We start from the raw sequence: 16,655 nt of genomic DNA, 5'->3' as shown, positions 1-16,655 counted from the left end.
GTTCCAACAGTTTTCTCAGTACCCTTTCCCTGGTGATTGTAATTGTTTTAAGTTCCTCCCTCCGTTTCACCTCTTGATATACAAGTATTTCTGGGATTTTATTTGTGTCTTCTACAGTGAAGACAGACACAAAGGATTTTATGGGTCCCCCAAGGCGGGTTCAGAGACAGGGGGTGGGTCCCATTGAATCGCTATGGGAGGCAGGGCGGGGTGGAGGGACCATTGCCAAACAATTTTGCTGGGTGGGGTGGGGGGGTTAAGCCAATGACAGCTTCCCTGCACAGAGGCCAATTGAGGCCCTTAAGTAGCCTATTAATGACCACTTAAGGGCCTCAAACCACAGCTGCCGGGATTTAACCAGAGGCAGGGGTATGCCTCTGCCACTCGCCCAGTCATACAAGGCGCCCTCCCTGCAATCTTGGGAGGGGACCCGTTGTCTGTGGGCAATCTGTGGCCCACAGAGGACCTCCCCTGGCAAAATCTGCAGCTCCATGGAACCCCCTTTCCCTGGACTCCATGCCCGCCCCCGCCTCACCAGAGCCTTCCAGACTGGCCCCAGTGACCCTGCCTCATTTACCTGAGGTCCAGGGTTCCAGTGCTGAGCCTAGATTCAAGGCCTCTGCAGTACTGGCATTAGCCACCACACCTATAGCGCCACCAATACTGCTGAGCTTCCAGCCCTGTGATTGGCCGGCAGCTCTTGGAGGCGGGATCCCCGTCTTTAAAGGGATGGAGGTCTCCCAGTGCCAGGAACTTGGCTTCCAGAACAATGGCGAATTACGCTGGGGGGCTCGAAAAGGCAGAGGTGGGGTTCCCCCCGCCTTTTCGGCCTGCACTGGGAGCCCCATTGGCAGCGCAAAATCCAACCCAAAATATCTGTTTAATGCTTCTGCCATTTCCTTATTTTCGATTGTTAATTTCCCAGATTCACTCTCTAGAGGACCAACACTCACTTTAGTTACTCTTTCCCTTTTTAACTACTTGTAGAAACTCTGACTAAATGTTTTTATATTTCTAGCTAGCTTTCTCACATACTCTAATTTCTCCCTCCTTTTTTTTTCGTCATTCTTTGCTGGTTCTTAAATTTTGTCCATTCTTCTGACCTACCACTAATCTTCACAGAATGTATGTTTTTACTTTCAATTTGATACTATTCTTAACATCTTTAGTTTTCCACGGATGGTGTGTCCTTCTCACAGAGTCTTTCTTTCTCACTGGAATGTATCTTTGATGAGTGGTATGAAATATCTCCTTGTAATGTTTCAACCAGACATTATTAACAGGCTACTGCCTAGCTGAAACCCAAACTACAGCTGTCAGTCTCAGGCCAGTGCCTACAGTCCAAATGCACTGTAAATATGGCAAAATTCAGTTATTTTATAACATAAATGAAAATGATTTATGAGAATGCTTGGAATTCCTCCACCTTGCTCAATAATCTTAGTGATTTTGTTTTCTGTTGTTTTGTAATTTGAACCCATCCAAACAAAATATTTAGCAGGCTATTGGGAAGCCCATGAAAATGGGCACAGGAATCGCGATGCATGATTAACACACACCCATTGCTTCCGTAGTAGGCAGTATGCCAACTTTGTGCTGCTTGCTAATTAACATTATTGCTACATGTAACCAATGCTAAACACACTCTTGAGTTGATTCAGGTCTCAGCAGGCAGCATAAGTTCATGCGAGGCTAGCACCACTTAAAGCTAATGTCAGGATCTCAGTGAGACAATTAACGTGAAAATACGAAATATGAACGTCCCCATGACCCACTTAAAGAATTACACAACATAATTTCGCGTTTTAAGACTTTTATCACAACAACTAAACTAAAAAAAATCCCCAATTAACGGAATTGTACTTTGTAAGCAGCTGATACCCCAAATTACAAAGAAAGGCATTTTCTTTACTTATTAAAAACACTTGGAAACCTCACACCACACTTATATGTAATGCAGTCCTTATGGATGCAAAAATCTCTTGCGGTTAGAAATCCCAAACCCCTCCTGTTGCAATGGGTTGGATCTCCCAGACTATTTCAAAAATTGATGTTCCCTTTGCTCATTTCTCTGAGCACTTACGACTTGGATGTCCATGAATAAGGCGATTCCCAGTGATCCTGTTGGTCTTCTACTTCTCCACGAGTTTTAACTTTCAAAACAGGTTCAAGTCTTTGCAGCCTTTTACTGTAAAAGGGTTCCAAGAGCAAGTGTCTCCTCTTTCTCTCTCGAGGACACAACCACTGGTTTCTTTTCTTATATCTTGTTGTGAGGTTGCAACTGCTGAGTTCCCTTCTTCCAGCCTGCCTTAAGACCACAACCATTGGTTTCTTCTCTTACAGCCTGTTTACTCTCAGAAAGTCTGTTAAATTTGGACACAGAAGTCAATAGCTTATTGTATTATACCAAAAATGCAGAGTCCAGAAGTCTGGTTTCACAAAGCCACTTGGGCTTTTCCACTGTTCCCAGGTGCTAACAGCTGCCTGGTATATTTACATCTTCTGAATTACTGACTGCTTGTTTTATGACCCAAAGGTCTGGGAGGGCAAAATCCATTGTTCTTCAGGTGTTAGCCCTGCAGTCTCTGTTTTTCAGAAGAACGTCTTTGATCTGTGTTCTCTGTTGTCCTGGTAACCTTTTGCAGAGTGGAGGTGAGATCACCTGACTTTCTGGACTCCATCTTGAACTTTTTAAAAATCACAATTTTTAAAACCTGTTGATGTTACAAGGCTCAGCTTTCATATCACTAGCTTGCACTACTTAAAGTCAGTTTATACCTCTTAGGGCGGCACAGTGGCGCAGTGGTTAGCACCGCAGCCTCACAGCTCCAGGGACCCGGGTTCGATTCTGGGCGGAGTTTGCAAGTTCTCCCTGTGTCTGCGTGGGTTTTCGCCGGTTGCTCCGGTTTCCTCCCACATCCAAAGACTTGCAGGTGATACGTAAATTGGCTGTTGTAAATTGCCCCTAGTGTAGGGAGGTGGTAGGGAAATATGGTATTACTGTAGGGTTCGTATAAATGGGTGGTTGTTGGTCAGCACAGACTCGGTGGGCCGAAGGGCCTGTTTCAGTGCTGTATCTCTAAATAAATAAATTAAAGGGGAGGTGCATTCTGACTGGAGCAGGTGCTGGAACTGTTTATGGAAGGGAATCTGAGCAGGAAGAATAGTGAACTATGGTGCAAAAGGGGAGAGAACATGCTTCAAGGCTATTTGACAAAGCACTGGGCACTTTAGTAAAGGAAGTGGAGAGGAGGAGAGATGTTCTCTAACCACAGAGGACCATGAGTGCTCCCGACAACCTTTCCAAAGGCAGTAGGGCCACATAACTGTGATAATCAATGCCAGGAGTCAAGCCCCGAGGACCAGGATGCAGTGCCGCAAGAAATTCATCATCATAGAGTCATTTACAGTACAGAAGGAGGCCATTTGGCCCATCAAATCCGTGCCAGCTCTCCACAGAGCTGTCCAGTCAGTCTCACTCCTCCACTTGATCCCCGTAGCCCTGCAAATTTATTTCCTTCAAGTGGCCATCCAATTTCCTTCTGAAGTCATTGATTGACTCCGCTACTATCACCCTTGTGGGCAGCGAGTTCCAGATTATTACCACCCGCTGTGTAAAAAAATTCCTCCTCATATTCACCTGCATCTCTTGCCCAAAACCTTCAATCTGTGTCCCCTAGTCCTTGTACTAGTTAATGGGAACAGTTTTACCTTGTCCATGCCTGTCATAATCTTTTATGCCTCTAGTAAATCTCCCTTCGATCTCCTTTGCTCTAAGAACAATCCCAGCTTTTTCAACCTAACCTTGTAACTAAAATCTCTCCTCCCTGGAACTATTCTAGTAAATCTCTTCTCTCAAGGACCTTCCATCTTTCCTAAGGTGTGGTGACCAGAACTGGATGCAATATACCAGTTGGGGCCTAACCAGAGCTTTACAAAGGTTCAGCATAACTTACCTGCTTTTGTACTCATTGCCTCTATTTATGAAGCCCAAGATCCCATATGCTTTACTAACCACTCTCTCAATACGTCCTGCCATCTTCAAAGATCGATGCACGTGCACCCCAAGTTCCCTCTGTTCCTGCACACTCTTTAGAACTGTGCCATTAAGTATATATTGCCTCTCCCTATTCCTTCTGCTGAAATGCATAACCTCACACTTTCAGCATTAAATTCCATCTGCCACCTGTCTGCCCATTCTGATAGCCTATCTATGCCATGTTGCAAGTGGTTGATATCCTCACTATTTGCCATACCCTAGGTTTGGTGCCATCGGCAAATTTCGAAATTCAACTCTATAATCCGCAAATTTTGAAATTCTGCTCACACAAATGGTCAAGGACAGTGTGTCTTTAAATGCCATATCTCACCAACTGCACCACTAGCCTCACACACTGCTCAATGCACCACACCCCCCATCACTCATCTATCAACAATCTCTATCAATGACTCATACCTAACATTCATAACACTCACCCTCACACACTCCTCATAGCTTGCACAGCCAGCTATTCAGTCATGACAGACACATTATCCAAACACATTGAACCACACTCACTGACACACTTCCCTCTCTCTAGCAGGACAAGTTGTTGCATAACTGGAGGCAGCAGAAGCTAGCTGAAGTGGGATGGTCATGGCAGCATGTCCTAACTCCGATGGAGGAGATGGTGCATGCCATCATTGGAGGGCCATCACTGAGGCCATGGCCAGCAGCGGAGCTGAAACCATGCAGGATAACAGTTTGTTTTTATCTGATCCAATTTCTCACATCCCACTTACCCCTCATTCCGCAATCACTTCTGATTTACAAGCTGCAGATGGTGTAAGAATACATCTTCTTGCTTTTTCCCCCTCCCCTCATCACAACCCTACAGTTGTGCCTTTCCCTTTTCAGATACCCAAGAACTACAACCTGGCCAGGCAGGAGTGGAAGAACAAGTGGTGGAAGGGCAGGAAGACAGTGATGAAGAAGAAACACTAGTTTTCACACTCGCAGCCACCTGCTCACTGGAGGGCACATGAGTTCTGCTGCAGAGGACTCGGATGGGCATTCGATAAGGTGGGATAGAGAAAAAGGCCGATGGCTATGCACAATGAAATGCTTGGTGCATTGGCAGGCCTGCTAGAAAGCCTGCATGCAATGTCAAGGAGCATGGAGGAGTCCAGCACCAATTTGGCACAGGACTTTGTGTCGTGTTTGGTGCCCTTCCTTCCCAGGGTGGAAGTGGTGACCAACTCCAATAGCACACTTGCATACCCATCCATGATGCAGCGACTGATGGCTGATGTTTCAACTTCCATTGCAGTACAAGCAGCATCCCCACCCAATGTCTGGTTGCTGCCATGGAAGCGCAGACCTCTATCACATAAAGTCAGCTTGTTGCCATGCAGGCTCAGACTGCTGCCATCATGGCTCTGGATACCAGTGTTCAAAGGGGCTGTCAGGGTGTGACAGCAGTCCAGCAATCCAACGTATTGCTAGGACTGCTGCAGTGCAGCTCTGGAGGAGTTGCAGTGACTCCATGGAGCATTAACCAGCTATCCTCTCTTAGTATGATAGCATTTGTCTTCCCATCACTGCCACTCTGCCAATGCTGTGCTGTTGCTTGTCTATCAGCTAGCCAGACTGCTGCCACCAATGTTGCGATGCTGCAGTCCAAAGGCAGACCTTCTAGGGCTACAGGTGCTCAAGGCCATCCTGCAAGGCCATCTGCAGTCTCCCCAACTGAAAGTCAGCAGTTTCCACCAGCCATGCTGCAGCCACTAGGGTAGCACTGGAAAGGAGCATGAGGACAGGTAAAGGCACATGGAAGACAGGCACTAAGGGAATGCACAATGGTGATTAATTGACATTTGTATGCCATATACCATGGTTTGATTTATAAGTTTGCTGTGCAGTATTTATTTTGTGTTGGCTTTTATTTTAGCATTGTGGCAATGTGATAGTCAATGACAGAGGTAAGGTAAGGTAAGGGACTGGTGGTTCTTCCTCTTCGTCTTCCACCTCCACTTCTTCCTGCTCCTCAGCTGGTCACCGTATAGCTAATGGCCTCAGGGTCACAAGGTTATGCAGCATGCAGCAGACCACTACAAATCTTGACATGCACTCTGTCAAATACCACAGGGATCATCCAGAGCAGTCCAGGCAGCCGAAGCACAGTTTCAGCATCCCAATGGTGTGCTCTATCATATTTTGTGTGGCAGCATGTTTTCATACTATATAGGCTGCCCACAATAGCATGGGTTGCACACCGGAGTCATGAGCCATGTCATCAAAGGATACCCCTTGTCACCCGAAAGCCACACCAGGTGGTGGCTCAAATGCAGATGGCACAATGGACTGCTGTAGAATGAAGGCATCATGACTGCTGCCAAGATGCAAGGCATTGACCTGCATGTTATGTTGTGTATGGTTTCACACCAGTTGCATGCTCAGGGAATCCTTTTTGGTTGCAGTACATCTGTGTTGAAATCTGGCACCCGTGAAGCGAAGTGCTTGTAGTCAATGGCATCCTGCACCATGAGGAAGCCTGCAATCCTCACAAAGATGTGTGCTCCCTCCACATGCTTCTCTCCAGCTAGACAGCTGGAATACAAGCTCTCTTGGAATACAGAGCCTCAATGACTTCCCTTTCGAAACAGTGGACAGCAGACTAGAAGATACAATTATTGCCTCCTTCAGCCTGGAAGGAACCCGACGCATAAAAGTTCGTGGACACAGGCACCTACATAGCCACTGGTATTGCTGCAGGCTGAATTTAGGGAGTTGGGAACGAGATTAGCAGGCAGGACCTCAAAGGTAGTAATCTCCAGATTACTCACATGTGCTAGTAAGTATGGAAATAAGAAAATACACCAGATGAATGCGTGGCTGGAGAGATGGTGCAAGAGGGAGGGCTTCAGATTTCTGGGGCATTGTGACCGATTCTGGGAAGGTGGGATCTGTACAAGCCAGACAATATGCAGGGTAAGGGGCAAGAGGTTTAGAGGGGATTTGAGGAAAAACTTTTTCACCCAGTGGGTGACTGGAATCTGGAACGCACTGCCTAAAGAGGTGGTAGAGGCAGGAACCCTCACAACATTTAAGAAATATTTAGATGAGCACTTGAAATACCACAGCATACAAGGCTATGGGCCAAGTGCTGGAAAATGGGATTAGAATAGTTAGGGTGCTTGATGGCCGGCACGGACATGATGCGCCGAAGGGCCTGTTTCTGTGCTGTATGACTCTATGACCTGAACAGGACTGGGACAAATATCCTTGTAAGAAAGTTTGCTAGTGCTGTTGGGGATGGTTTAAACTAGTTTGGCATGGGGGTGGGAACCTGAACACAGTCTTAGATAGGAGAATTACAGGGCAGGGAACAGGAGGCAGAAAATTAGTGAGAAACTCTGAAAGACAGAAGAAGCAAAGGTTAAAAAGTGTGCAGCACAGGAATTTGGCAGTGTTAAAGGGGATTTATTTAAATGTAAGGAGTATAGTAAATAAAGCCGATGAGCTGAGGGCATAGATAAACACATGGCAACACGATATCGTTATTATAACGGAAACTTAGCTTAAGGAGGAGCAAGAGTTTTCAGGTGGGATAGACAGGGAGATAAAAAAGGAGGGGATGTAGCATTATTAGTTAGGGAATCAATAACAGCTTTGAGGAGGGATGATGTGCTAAATGAATCATCAAATGAGGCCATATGGGTGGAGCTCAGAAATAAAAAAGGGGCAGCCACACTACTAGGAGTGTACTATAGACCCCCTAATAGTGAGAGGGAGACAGATTAGGGGAGACGGTGGCGCAGTGGTGATGTCACTGGACTAGTAATCCAGAGGCCCAGACTAATGCCACCATGAATCCCACCATGGCAGATGGTGAAATTTGAATTCAATCAATAAATCTGGAATCAAAAAGCTAATCTAATGGTGACCATGAAACCATTGTCAATTGTTGTAAAAACCGATCTGGTTCACTAATGTCCTTTAGGGAAGGAAATCTGCTGTCCTTACCTGGTCTGACCTACATGTGACTCCAGATCCACAGCAATGTGGTTGATTCTTAAATGCCCTCTGAAATGGCCTAGCAAGTCACTCAGTTTCTCAAGGGCAATCTGGGATGGGCATTAAATGCTGGCTTAGCCAGCGACGCCCACATCCCATGAATGAATAAAAAAAAGAACAAATATGTAGGCAAATTTCTGAGTGCAAAAACTATAGGACAATAATAGTTGGGGATTTCAACTACCTCAATATCAACTGGGATACAAACAGAGTGAAGGGCACAGAGGGGACAAAATTCTTGAACTGCTTTCAAGAGAACTTTTTAGCCAGAACTTAACAAGCCCAACGAGAATGGGCGCAATTCCAGATTTAGTCTTCGGTAATGAAGCTGGGCAAGTCAATGAAGTAACAGTGGGTGATCATTTTGAAGATAGTGACCATAATACAGTTAGTTTTAGCATAATCATGGAAAAGGACAGAGATAAAACAGGTGTAAAAGGTCTAAATTGGGGTAAGGCAAATTTTACGAAACTGAGAGATGACCTGGCGAAAGTGGACCAGAAACCACTACTTGAAGGAAAATCAGTGGCAAACCAGTGGGAGGCATTCAAAAGCGAGATACTACAGGCACAGTGTAGGCATGTCCCCACATTGCCAAATCTAGAGCCCCCGGTTATCTAAAAGCTTACAGGGTAAGTTAAAGCAGAAAAAGAAAGCTTATGACGATCACAAAAATCTTCATACTTTAGAAACCCTTGAGGAGTATAGAAAGTGCAGGGGTGAAGTAAAAAAGGAAATTAGAAAAGCAAAGAGAGGACATGAAAAATTATTGGCAGGTAAAATGAAGGAAAACACAAAGATGTTTTATCAGTACATTAAGAGCAAGAGGATAACTAAGGAAAGGGTAGGGCCTATCAGAGATGTACAAAGGGACTTATGCATGGATGCAGAAGATGTGGGCTTAATGAGTTTTTTGTTTCTGTCTTCACAAAGGAAAGGGTTGGTGCAAACATTGTAATTAAAGAGGAGTGTGAAATATTAAATACAATAAGCATGATGAGAGAGGAAGTACTGGAGGGTCTGACATCTTTAAAAGTGGATAAGTCGCCAGGGCTGGATGGATTGCATCCCAAGTTGTTAAAGGAAGCCAGGGAGGAAATAATGGATGCGCTGAAGATCATCTTTAAATCCTCACTAGACACAGGTGAGGTACCAGACAACTGGAGCTCTGTAAATGTTGTACCATTGTTTAAAAAAGGTGTGAGGGATAGGCTAAATAATTATAGGATGATCAGTCTGACCTCGGTGGTGGGTAAATTGTTAGAATCAATTCTGAGGACAGGATAAACTGCCACATAGAAAGGTACGGATTAATCCAGGATAGTTAGCATGGATTTGTTCGGGTCTTACTAACTTAATTGAGTTTTTTGAGGAAATAACAAGGAAGATTGATGAGGGTAGTGCAGTGGATGTGGTCTACATGGATTTTAGTAAGGCATTTGACAAGGTCCCGCATGGCAGACTGGTCAGTAAAATGAAAGCCCATGGGATGCAGGGGAATGTGGCAGGTTGGATCCAGAATTAGCTCAGGGACAGGAAACAAAGGGTAGTAGTCGATGGATGTTTTTGCGAATGGAAAGCTGTTTCCAGTTTCCACAGGGCTCAGTGTTGGGTCCCTTGCTGTTTGTGGTATATATTAATGATTTGGACTTAAATGTGGGAGGCATGATTGCGAAACTTGCTGATGACACAAAAATTGGCCGTGTAACTGATAGTGAAGAGGATAGCCATAGACTCCAAAAAGATATCAATGGTTTGATTGAATGGGTGGAAAAGTGGCAAATGGAATTCAACCCAGAGAAGTGTGAGGTAATGCATTTGGGGAGGGCAAATAAAGCGAGGGAATATACAATAAACGGGAGGATACTGAGCAGGGTCAAAGAAGTGAGAGACCTTGGAGTGCATGTCCACAGGTCCCTGAAGGTGGCAGAACAGGTAGATAGAGTGGTGAAGAAGGTATATGGAATGCTTTCCTTTATTGACCAAGGTATAGAATACAAAAGCAGGGATGTAATGCTGGAACTGTATAAAATGCTGGTTCGGCCATAGCTGGAGTATTGTGTACAGTTCTGGTCACCACATTACAGAAAGGACATAATTGCTCTGGAGAGAGTACAGAGGAGATTTACAAGAATGTTGCCAGGGCTTGGAAGTTGCAGCTATGAGGAAAGATTGGATAGGCTAGGGTTGTTTTCCTTAGAACAGAGGAGGCTGAGGGGTGACTTAATATGAGGGACCGAGATAGAGCAGACAGGAAGGACCTGTTTCCCCTAGTGAAGAGGTCAATTAGCAGGGGGCAAAGATTTAAGGTGATTGGTAGAAGGATTAGAGGAGACATGAGGAAAAACCTTTTCATCCAGAGGATGGTGGGTGTCTGGAATTCACTGCCAGGAATGGTCCTGGAGGCAGAAACCCTCAATTCTTTTAAAAAGTACCTGGACATACACCTGAAGTGCTGTAACCTGCAAGGCTATGGACCAGGTGCTGAAAGGTTGGATTAGATTGAGCGGCTAGTTTTTTCAGCTGGCACCGACACAATGGGCTGAATGGCCTCCTTCTGTGCTGTAATTTTTCTGTGGTTCTATGGAGTGTTAATAGATTTATGGATCATGAGGGTGGGGGGGGTGGGAAGTGGGGGTACCAAACCAAGTCTGAGTTCTCCTCTATCCAATCCCACAAGTGACTGAATAGTGATCAGGAACAAGAAATGTGCCTCTCCTAAACCCAAGCACTGTGGCAAAACTTAATGGGTGGGATCTTCCCAGAGGGCGGTGGGGGGGCTGGGGGTGGTGGTGGAGGGACAGGATGTCCCGGCGTTGAGGAGTTTTTTGAGTGGCCAGGAGGCTCGGGCGGGAGGACGGACATCCCCCACGATATTGCCAGAACAAAGCAATTGAGCTGGCAGATGGGGGAGGCAGCCAGTTAAGGAAGGCGGGTGGGCCTTCCACTCTGCTGGCCCAATCAGATGCCCGACAGCACTGTAGCCTCAGCATCACCACCAAGAGAGATGGCTGCTGCTGTGGCAGCAAGGAAAACGCAAGGACACCTTCATTTCAAGGCGCTCTCGCAGGTGTGGCACAGAATTGTCATTTTTTTGCTGGGCCAAGTAGGCAGTCCCTGGCGATCGGAGAGGGAACATTTTCCAATGGCAGCCCCCTTCTTGGGCCATGGAGCCTCTGGCTCTGATGGTGTCCCCAGGAAGATGCAGGGATGCCACTTCTTTGTAGCTGATGGCCTCCCCATATGTTGCAGGGCTGTTCCGGCAGCCTGAGAAAATGGCCCTTAACTGGCATTCAATTGTCTAAATTGGCCATCTGGCTCCAGTCAGCGGGCAGCCAACCGCTGCCGTTCCCGCTGCTGGGAAACTTTCCCTGCAGCGGGATGGCATCATGACTCCCTGGCATTTTACTGGCCCGCTCACCTCCTAGCCTGCCACCCAAGGGCCGGTAAAATTCCAGCCAACATCTCTGTTGTTACCCCCGTTGACTCAGCTCATTTAGAATAGGGGGGAATAAAGCATGGATCTTCCTCATCTGAAAGGCTTGGCTACTGACTACCTTAGCCAGCTGCCCTAGGAGAGAGCAAACTTTCCCTTTGAACAAATTTTGTACCTCCCTTCTCCTTCTTCCCCTCTCAAGTGCACAAGGCTTGTGCACTTACCCACCGCTGAGCACAGCCATTCTGGGGAGATGCTGAAGACAACCACATTTGGACCATCAAACTATCACGGAACCCTTAGCAAGATACCAAACAGGATTTACTAGTTTTCTAAAACCTTTGCAATTAGAGCAATTCCCTGTTTGATCTGTAGAAGCTGTGATCACCATACCTACCAGAGAGAAGAAAAAATTTGTACTCTTTAAATCTTAAACTATTACGATTACAATCCATACACTAGGATAAGAACACAGATAAAAGAAAGAAAGAAAGACCTGCATTTATATAGCACTTTTCATAACCACTGGACATCTCAAAACGCTTTATAGTTTATGAGGTACTTTTTGAAGTGTTGCCACTGTTGTCAGAAATGCTGCGGCCAATTTGTGCACAGCAAGCTCCCACAAACAGCGATGTGATATTGACCAAACTATCTGTTTTTGTGATGTTGATTGAGGGATAAGTATCTGCCAGGATACTGGGGATAATTCCCCTGCTTTTCTTCAAAATAATACCAGTCTTTTCCATCCACCCAAACAGGCAGATGGGGCCTCAGCTTAACATCTCATCCAAAAGACTGCAAATTCCATATGCAGTCCTCCCTCAATACCACACTGGATGGTCAGCCTTGATTTTTGTGCTCAAGCCCTGGCATAGAACTTCACCCTGGAACTTTGCGATTCAAAGCCAAGAGTGCCACCAACTGAGCCACAGCTGACATGGCTAAACATGGCTGACACGTCTAAGGTAAGTCTGTGCAGGGCATATATATAAATAGTAAATTATATAATATGCACTGGAGGCCTTGGTGGAGAACTTGGAAAGGAGGAGAGATGTTCTGTACCTACAGGAGGCCAGAAGGCCCTCCAGACACATGCTCAGAAGGCAGTGGGAGATGATAACCATGGAGGTCAATGCCAGGAGACAAGCCCTGAGGACCTGGATGCAGTGCTCAAGAAGTTCAATGACCTCAAATAAGTGGTCAAGGTCAATGAGTGCATCTTCAAATGCCATATCCTACCAACTGCACTACTGGCCTCAGGCACTGCTTAATTCATCACGCCCTCATTACTCACCTACCAACAATCTCTATCAATCACGACTGATGTCTAACATTCATATACTCTACTGCACCCTCACACACTTATCACTGCTGCAAGCCTCACACCTACATCTCACAGGTTTCACACACTGCCAGCTATTCCACCATGACAGCCACATCACCCAAAGAAATTGCATGACACTCACTGACACACTTGCCTCTCTCTTGCAGGTCAAAGTGGTGCACAACTGGAGACAGCAGGAACTAATCCAAAGGGGACAGGCATGCCTGCAGGTCCTAACATCCATGGAGGAGACAATGTTGACCATTATTGGGATGGCCATTGCTGAGCCTGTGGCCAGCAGCGGACCATAAACCATTGAAGATGATGGTTTCTTCATACCTAATCCTCCTTCTCACATTTCACCTCCCCCTTGTCCCATACTCTTCTGATTTACAAGCTGCAAATGGTGTAACAATGCACCACTTACTTTTCACCCCCAGCCACCCCCCCAACCCCCCCCATCACAACTTTACCCTTGCACCTTTTTCCATTCAGATACCCAAGAAGGTGCAACCTGGCCAGGCAATGGGGGAAGACCAAGAAGAGTCATGATAAAGACACACCATCACATGATTTCAAACTCACTGCCACCAGCTCAGATACTGACACTGTGCTTATCTTAGAGGATAGATTAGAGACGTGTGACACCAGGCACAAATGCACTGCAGCCAGGGCAAGGAGAAAGGATAATGCAGCTGCCAGCTCATCGGAAGGTGAGGTTGCACAGAGGCCTCAGGTAAGGATTTTGATAGGCCAGGCTACAGAAGAAAGCTGATGGGTATGCACAATGAAACATTTGGTGCATTGGCAAGTCTGCCAGAAAGCCTGCTTTCAATGTCAAAGAGCATGGGGGAGTCTAGCACCAACTTGGCACAGGGTTTTTGGGCAGAGCTTGGAGCTCACCCTTTCCAGCATGGAAGTGGTGAACAACTCCCTCAACACACTTGTGGACCCAACCACATTGCAGCATGTGATGACCATTGCCTCTGCTTTCATTGCAGCACAAGCAGCTTCCACCAAAAGTGAAAGCTCAGACTGAAGTTATGCAAAGTCAGCTTGTTGCCATGCAAGCTCAAACTGCTGGCATTGTGACTGTGAATACCAGTGTTCAAAGGGGTTTGCAGGGTGTCATAAAAATCCAGCAATCTGTCCTCCACAGATTACTAGGACTGCTGCCTGTGGGAGTGGCAGTAGCTCCATGCAGCATTCATCCTCCCACCACTGCCACTCCACCAGTACACTTGCTGTCAGCCAGCCAGCTCAGACTGCTGCCGCCCATGCCATGATGGCACAGTTCACAGCTAGGCCTTCTAGGGCTACAGCTGCTCGAGGTTGTCCTGCAAGGCCATCTGCATTCTCCTCCACTGAAAGTCAGCAGCCTTCCACCAGCTGTGCTGCAGCCACAGTGTATAGGAGTGCTAGGACAGTCTAAGGCACATGGAAGACAGGCACTAAGGGAATGCAGAAGACTGATAAGTTGACATCTATATGCAATATGAAATGATTTTATTTATAAATTTGGTTTGAAATGTTTATTTTATGGTGACTTTTATTTTCCAATGTGGCCAAGTGGACACTGCTGGTCAGTGACAGAGGGAAGGTAAGATGTGGGACTGTTGGTGAATGGACAATTGGGGTTATGGTCACTGGTATTTCACTCAAATGAGTTCTTCATGGTGAGCGTGGGCAAAAAGGAACTGGTTAGATTGCCTCTTCTCTTCCTCCTCCTCCACATACTCCTGCTCCTCAACTGGTCACTGTGTAGCTGGTGGCAAGGGCTGTCCCCTCACGAGGTCATGCCACATGCAGCAGACCAACACAAACCTTGACACCCGCTCTGCTGAGTACTACAGGACTCCTCCAGAGTGGTTCAGGCAGAGGAAACATTATTTCAGAATGCCAATAGTCTGCACATCACATTTCATGTGGGCAGCATCGCTTTCATTGTATTCATCCTTCCCATGTGTGCATGGATTGTGCATGAAGTCATCAGCCATGTCATCAGTGGATAGCCCCTGTCGCTCGGTAACCACCCTCTGGTTTATCGTGTTAGCTTATAAACAGCTGGCACAACAGACTGCCACACAATAAATACTGCTGCCAGGATACCAGGAATTGGCCTGCATGATTTTCTGCCTATGGCCATACACCTGCTGGACATTGAAAGAATGAAATCCCTTTCAGTTCCAGTGTAAGGCAGAGTTGATATGGGTGTCCACAAAGCAATGTGTGTGCAGTCAATGGCACCCTGCACCACAGGAAAGCCTGCAATCCTATGAAAGCTGCATGCTCACTTCGCCTGCTTCTTCTCTGGCAAGAGAGAAAGAAATGTAGTTAGCTCCCAATGAATAGAGAGCCTCAGTGACCTCCCTAATGCAACAGTGGATGGCAATTGGGAAATGTTGCAAATATCATCCAGGAAGAAGCCAGACACATAAAAAGTTCATCGCCATGATCACTTCACAGCCACTGGCAATGCTGTCCTTGCCCTGCTATGAGGCTGCAGTTGTGGCTGCAGCAGGTGGCAGATTACAGTGAGGGTATCCTTACTCAAACGCAGAGGATGCACACTTTGCAGAGTTTCAGGTAGGAGTGTTGAGAGCCCTTTTCCCCTTTTCCTCTTCCAGCAGCTTGTCTTGCTTTGTGTGAATCTGTTCATTCTCCAAGTCATGCTGTATTCCAAGGGGATGCTTACTAGTGCACCCATGTCTGGGAGCAACTGTTAAGTGCAGAAATCTAAAATCAGCAAAAACTCCTTCAGCACCTGTCACACCACTCCCTGTAGACTTAAGCAACTTTAAGTAGCTATAGAAAGAACCAAACATTTGTAGAAACAAACCAACAGCCAGAAGCAATCAACCAGCAACTAGCCTGGAAGTAGTTGATGATCCCTTTAAATTGTACTAGTGTTGGGGAGGGGGTGCGGTCCTTCCTGCTGTTGAACATGTGTTGAGCTGTGCAAGGTTAAGAGAAGGCGTTAGCTGGAAGGTTGAGCTCTAAAATGGCACCGCTGGCAGCAAATGGGCACTGCATGCTAGTTGACATCATGATCTGCCTGCTCTGTGTACTTGTAGCGGATGTTTGCTGCATGTGTACTAACAGCCTCACCAATATAAAGCCCAGCACCATTCTGCCCAAAAGTGTTCACATGTGCCACAGACGCCATTTTAGTGGTCTAACAGCCCCTGTTACACCCAATCCCTTTTGTTCTCTTCCCCACCATCTACCCTCCCCCTCCACTTGCTTAAAACCTAATTCTTTCCTAACCTTTGCTAGTTCTGATGAAAGGTCAGACTTGAAACCTTAACTCTGTTTCTCTCTCCACAAATGCTGCCAGATCTGCTGAGTATTTCCAGCACTTTCTGTTTTTATTTCTAATTTTCTTCCTGCCTTCTTGCAAGATTTTTAACTTAAAACGATTTTGGCAACTGGCTGGGGGTGGGGGGGGGGGGGGGGGGTGGAATATTAATGGGTGAAGTTAAGTGACCTGTCCCGAATCTGAAATAATCCACAGAAAACGCTGGACGCACTTAGCAATTCTGGCAGCATCTGTGGGCACAGAAACAGTTTAACGTTTCAGGTCGGTGACCCTTCGTCAGGACTTGGATTTATATAGCGCCTTTAACGTAGTAAAAAAATACCCTAAGGCGCTTCACAGGAGTCACAAATTGGCCGCCCTAATCCTTGTTCTTGCTGGAGCATGCAAAACAAAAAAAAATATGCAGGCGAGGTGCGGTCTGTCAAGCTATTAAACAAGACATTTTAAATGCAAAGCAATAATAACGCCCTGCATTTCAATCTGCAGAAAGCCGGGCGAAACCGTAAATGTTCTCCAG

This window comes from Heterodontus francisci, chromosome 13, assembly GCF_036365525.1.
Source record: "Heterodontus francisci isolate sHetFra1 chromosome 13, sHetFra1.hap1, whole genome shotgun sequence".
In the NCBI taxonomy this organism is placed as follows: domain Eukaryota; kingdom Metazoa; phylum Chordata; class Chondrichthyes; order Heterodontiformes; family Heterodontidae; genus Heterodontus; species Heterodontus francisci.
This window is presented reverse-complemented; position numbering follows the sequence as displayed.